Raw genomic sequence first — 6,393 nt, 5'->3', positions numbered from 1 at the left:
TTCTCATCCTACAGTTAAGATTTCTTCCTGGCTGTTGGCTGGTGCTTCAACCACCCCTCCCCTGACTTTGGTGTTGTTGGGCCCAACCATGGAATCCCACCTGGGAAGGTGGTGAGCAAGCCACTCCCAGAGGTATGTTAAGTGGAGGCTCTGCATGGTGGCAGGGGCCCAGCTTGCTGTAGAATGGACTTTGTATCAAATGAGGCAGGCATGGCCACTGCAGGCGTGAACGTACTATGAGTGAGGCTGTTGGGTCCCAGGGCCCAGGTGGGTCCCATGCCATCACATTCTCCTCCCATGCCAGGACAGTGTTGTGCACATTGTAGGTGCCCACTCACACTCCCATGATATCAGACACTAGGGAGGACAGTGCTGGTCCTCAAAGAGGAAGATCTATTTAAACAGATAATCACACACACACACACGACATAATCTTGAGTGTGCTGTTTGCAACGAAGGAGGAATATACGATGCTGGGGCAGGTGGCAGTAATGGCAGGTCTAGGAGGTCTGGGGCAGCAAAGGCCTCTCACAAAGAGTAAATTAGCTGAGGCCTGGAGGATGAATGGTGCTTGTGGGGCAAGATGGGGAAGGGAATAGTGTTTCCTAAACTAGTTTGAGGATGTGAAAGCTCAGTGCAGCTAGAGGGGGGAGGGAATAAGGTGAAGAACGGGCTGACAGGAGCCCCGAGTACCATGCTTAGGGTCTGACTTTCTCTCCTGGAGAGTGGGAGTCATTGAAGGTGTGTAGCAGGGGAATGACATGATCATATCTGTGTTTTAGAACAATTCATCTGGCTCCTCCTGAAGAATAAGTGGGAGGCTGGAGGTTGGCAGGCCAGTGATGAGCTGGGCACTTGCTCTGGACTTGGGTGTGATGGTGGAGCTGGGGAGAGGTGACAGCTTGGCCACTAAAGGAACACTAAGGGAGTTGAGCAGTCCAAGGCCAGGTAACAGATGGAACAGGCTTCTGCCCCTTCTACCCAACCCCCTGGGCAGTTAATAAAGAGAGGAGGTCCGGGCCAGGTGCCAAGGTCCCTTCTGCACAACAGGCCATGCCAACTGGGTAAACAAAAGTGGACACATGATATTCCTTAAAAACAAAATCCTGATTCATTCACACTCCCTGCTGTTTACTGGAGATGTTTGTTTTTTTTTTCTCCTGTTCTATTTCAGGTTTGACAGGTTTGTGGGGAGAGCAGAGCTGGGGCTCACAGCCAACTGGGTGGGAGAGGGACCCATGGGGAGAGAAAAGACTCCTCCTTCTTCCTACAGGATAAGGAAAGGGTCTTGGGCTGGGCTCTTGCTGAATGTTCTCAGGCAAATCCCTTCCCTTCTCTGGGTCTCGGTCCAAGCTCTGCACTGACCTTCTGGACCCTCCTTTTCAAATCAAAGTATTATTATTTTTCTCCTTTGGGTTCCTGGTTCCAAATGGGCTTTAGGGTGGGGCAGCCTTGCAGGGAGGCAGCTTGTAGGAAGCCACTTCCTGACAAAGGCCTGATGAGTCAGGGGCTGTAGGTAGCATTCTCTGTTGGAGGGGCCAGGCCCAGCAGGTGGGCAGAGGAGAGTGTTTCCTCGGTGCTCCAGATCTGGACCATTCCAAGTCTTTGTCCATATCCCTGGCATCTTCCACCAGGCTCCAGGACCTGGGCCAAGGAAAGGGGGTGGGAAAGCCTGGTGAGCAGAGAAACATTTAGAGTCCTACCAGAAGAACAGGTGCCCTCCGGCCTTGCAGAGCTGAGCTGCTATAGAAAGAGCTCTTATAAATCATCAAGAAATAAGTTAAGACATTAACACACAAGCAAGAAGAGGTTATAAATTTAAAAAACTACAAATGGCCAATAAATGTGTGAAAAGATGTTTTGATTTGCTCAAAACTAAAAAGTGAACCTCAAAATAGCCTCAAGGCTGGGTAGGGTGGCTCACGGCCAGTAATCCTAGCACTCTGGGAGGAGGGGGTGGGTGGGTGGGGAGTGGATAGCTTGTGTTCATGAGTTCAAGACCAGCCTGAGCAAAAGCAAGACCCCCATCTCTACTAAAAATAGAAAAACTGAGGCAAGAGGATCGCTTGAGCCCAAGAGTTGGAGGTTGCTGTGAGCTATGATGCCAAGGCACTTTATCCAGGGCAACAGCTTGAGACACTGTTGCAAAAAAGAAAAATGGCCTCAAGAGGCTCCCAAAGCTTAGAGCTGAGAAATGTGCTGATGTCTAACTTTCTGGAATCCTCACAGTGCTGATGATTATATTCATTTTTCTTTCCTTAAACAAAAAGCAAACAAAAAACTTAATTTCTTCCCTATCTGAAGATCATAACTTTTTTACTACAACAATCACTGATTTATTGAGATATAGTACAGAGTTAAGAACTTTTAGAGAACTTTACAATCTTCCCAGAATAAAATAAAAATTCTCTGTTCTGCATGTTCTCAAGTTGCCTCCCCATCTGGTCCCACCTCTCCCTGGCAGGGGCCCCTCCCTCCTATTCCTTGCAGGAGGTCTTGGAACAGCCATGGAGTTCAGCCCTCCCAGGATGCATCCTGCCAGCCTTCATTCCTGCTGACACCTCTACCTGGCATGCCCACTCTGTGTCTGCCTATTCCAGAATTTAAACAAGGATTGCTGTATGTATACAATGGAATATCACTTTGTAAAAATCCTCACATTATAAAATGGGCATGATCATTCCTACCCCAGAGCCTATGAGGATAGGAGGAGGGAGGGAAAGCCTTTATTTTGATGCCTAGTATCTGGCTTATGGGCCATAAATGGCACCTCTTCTGAATCTTTGTGGAGCAAGCTTCTTCCTTCCAATCAGGTCTCAAGGCTTGGTGCCTTGTAGCTCAGTGGCTAGGGCGCCAGCCACATACACTGGAGCTGGTGGGTTCGAATTCAGCTTGGGCCTGCCAATCAGGTCTCAAGGTGTCATCTCCTTTGGGAGGCCTTCCTAGACCTTCCTAGATGGCATCCTATCACATCTCCACCTGTTATCTTAATATTTATCTTTCTCTGAAGTGATTTTTATTTGTTATCCTTCACCATGAGAATAAACTTCCAGGAAGGCAGGGACCTTGATTATCTTGTATACTCTTGTATTCCCACTATATAGAATAGCACCTGACATGTAGTACTGCTTGATATATTTATTTTCTCATTTTTATTTTATTATTATTATTATTATATTTTTGAGACAGAGTCTCACTCTGTTGCCCAGAATAGAGTGCCCTGCTGTCAGCTTAAAGCAATCTCAAACTCTTGGGTTCAAGTGAATTTCCTGCCTCAGCCTCCGAGTAGCTGGGACTATAGGTGCCTGCCACCATGCCTGGCTAATTTTCCTATTTTTAGTAGAGATAAGGTCTCGTTCTTTGTTCAGCCTGGTCTCAAACTCCTAAGCTCAAACAATCTACTTGCCTCAGCTCCCAGACTGTTAAGATTATAGCCATGAACCACTGCACCCAGCGGAATCGAATGAATCTTTAATTGTTAGGGACTGGTGCCAGGTTTAGGGACAGCGTTCTACATGTGCACCCTTTAGTCTACAATCCCTTTCCACTTTCACTGCCTCATGTGCCTCTCACACGTGAGGCCGTAAGTGCTCCGAGAAATTAGGTAACATTAGACATAAGGTCCCCAAAGCCAGGAGGAATGGTCCCTGGCATGCTGGAAAATTTATGGGTGCTCTAGGCTCATAGGCCTGGGTGCACCATGAAGGCTGGGGAGAGGCTGCGGTGGGCCCATTTCTACTTCACCTGGCCTAGGCCTCTGTCATCACTGAAGAGATGCCCTTGGTATCCAGATACCAGCTGGCTCCACCTATCCCTTTCCTGGGCACAGGGACCCTTCTGGTCCCTATATTTTGGGATGTGGGAAAAATGAAACAAGGTGACCAGCATCACTTGCTTCTCGCTGCTCAAAGAGAACCAGACACTGGATGTCAGGGGATGTGGTCTCTTTTCAGGTTCTGCTCTGCCTTGCTGTGTGCCCTTGGCAAGTCATTTCTCTCTCTAGGCCTCATACTCTGCCTCTGTAAAAGGAAATCAGTAATCCTTGCTAGCTTGACTCCAACTCTGCTACATGAATACACCCTACTCTTCAAAGGACAGGCCTTTGCTTGTGCTGTCCCCTCTCTGGAATGCTGTCCCCAGTATGTGCTGTTAAAATTCTTGTTTTTCAACTTCTAGCTCTATGATTTTCCTCAAAACAGAATGCCCTGCCCCTTCCTCAAGCTTCTTTACCATATTGAAGGCAGGTACTGTGATGAATAAGAGAATGACAGATTCTTTTTGTTAACAGATGACTGACCATGTGCCAGGCACTTTGTTATCTCACTTAATCCTACAAACAAATTGTCTTTATCCTCATTTGACTGATGAGGAAACTGGGGTTCAAAGAGGTAATGCCACTTGTCACAGAGGAGTGCAGCTTTGGCTCATCTTTTCACCCCCAGCATCTTACAGAGGGCCTGGCACACACAGGTGTTCATCACCTGTTTGCTGAGTGCGTGGTAGGTAAGGCACTGTATCGTTTTGATCAGTTTCAAGCCTACCTCCTGTGGTGTGGGAAGGCCTGAAGTACAGGTGCTCAGCGATGTTAGCTGTTATTATCATCATTTTTCTGCCTTATGTCACAGTTACAACAGGGTGGAATGCACAGAGAAGTGGTGAGCACTCAGTCACCCAGGGTAACCAAGCGGAAACTAGATGACCCTAGTCGGAATGCGGGACAGGAGATCTGAACATGGTCAAAGCAGTCCTCTGCTACCCTAGTTCATAATTTGGGGATCCCAGTCGTTAACTTGACTGCCTCCCCTCCAGCTTGGGAGGTCCTGTGACTGAAACACATTCCTCTGGTAGTGGTGACCCACCCACGCCCAACCCCACAGGCAGGGTACCCAAAGTCCAAGCCCGTCTCTGGGTTTTGATTCTGATAGTCTTTTGCAAACTGCAAACTGCTATTTATTACTTTTACCCTTTCTGAACTGCCCTGTCCCATAAGCTGCCTGCTGGGTGGGACGCCCACATGTTGGACCTGAGGAATGCCCGCTTGGCACCGGGGCCGGGTGCTTTTGCGCTAGAGCCCTCTCCTCCTCTCTCCTTCCTACGGTTATTGTGCAAGACAGGCCGGCACACCTTCTGGGACAGGTCGGATCAAGGCCAGGGAACTTCCTGAGTGCAGAGGACAGCAGGCAGGACTAGGGGCTAGGGAAGCGCTTCAGGGAGCAAGGGGCGGGAGGAGCCAGCCCGAACGCCGAATTCCCGCACGTCGGCCTAGGCTTCCTCTACCATTCCTGCACGCCATCACTGGAATGATTCTTTTTCCCCGCAGGAAGGGCAGGAGAAGGGACGGGGTGTCACCAAAGCAGAAGCCCCCCAAGGCACACCCAGTTCTTTCAGATGCACCCACCAGCCCCCTCTCTTTCTTCACTTCGGTCGGGATCGAGTGCGCTCTCCGCACGTCTCTACTCAGTCTTCCTTTCGGAGACCTTCTCTTTGTCTGCGTCTCCCGGGCGGTCCCAGCGTCCCCAGCCCCCGTGCCCCGCCCGGCCCTGGCCGAGAAGGGGGCGGGGCTCTTCCAGGGGCGGGGCCGAGCGGGGCGGGGCCTGGCGGGGCTGGCGGGGCTGGCGGGGCTGCCGGGCTGCGGGCGGGAGCGGGAGGCTGTGGCCACCGGCGGGAGGGACGCGGCTGGGCCGGAGCGGAGCCGGAGCTGAGCCGGAGCTGCGGCTGCAGCCAGGGATTGCGGAGCGGCGGGAACAGGGTGCGTCGGGCTCCATGGCGCCAGCGGCGTCCGCCTGAACAGTACCGGCAGCGGCGGGCGAGGGCCGTATCCGGCCCTGACTTTCCTCGCTATGGGGGACGTGCTGTCCACGCACCTGGACGACGCCCGTCGGCAGCACATAGCAGGTGAGGATCTCGCCGCGCCACGCTCGCCCTGCGTCCTGCCTGGACCGCTGGACCACGCCCCCACCGGGACCCGCCGTCCGCGCCTGGGCGAGGGTCTCGGGAGAGAGGCCAGGGAGGAGCGCGAGCTGCTGGGGACAGTGCCCTGCAGGAAGCTTGTTCCCTCAGAATCTGGGCGCCCCTGCCCTCCCGCTTCTGAGCTCCACCTTCCGCTTCTTGAGAGGAGTCGGAACCCTTCCCTTCTGGAATACTTTAGGAGCATGGTCTTGTCGGATCCTCCAACGCACTGCCTCTGATCCAGCTGAGGGCGGGGGAATCTGTCCCCGACCCTTGGCTATCCTAGCCCAGAAGCCTTCTAAGCCCACCTTCTACCCTTTTTGGAATCTCCTCAACGCAGACAGCACGTCCTGACCTTCCTCCCTAGAGGTCTCGGCCCCCAGCTGTCCTGGCCCCAGCCTTGGTACACGTGGCTGAGGTTTCCAGGGAACTGGCTTATCAGGG

Source organism: Otolemur garnettii, unplaced genomic scaffold, assembly GCF_000181295.1.
Source record: "Otolemur garnettii isolate 467f Iridium unplaced genomic scaffold, OtoGar3 scaffold00014, whole genome shotgun sequence".
Classification (NCBI taxonomy): domain Eukaryota; kingdom Metazoa; phylum Chordata; class Mammalia; order Primates; family Galagidae; genus Otolemur; species Otolemur garnettii.
This window is presented reverse-complemented; position numbering follows the sequence as displayed.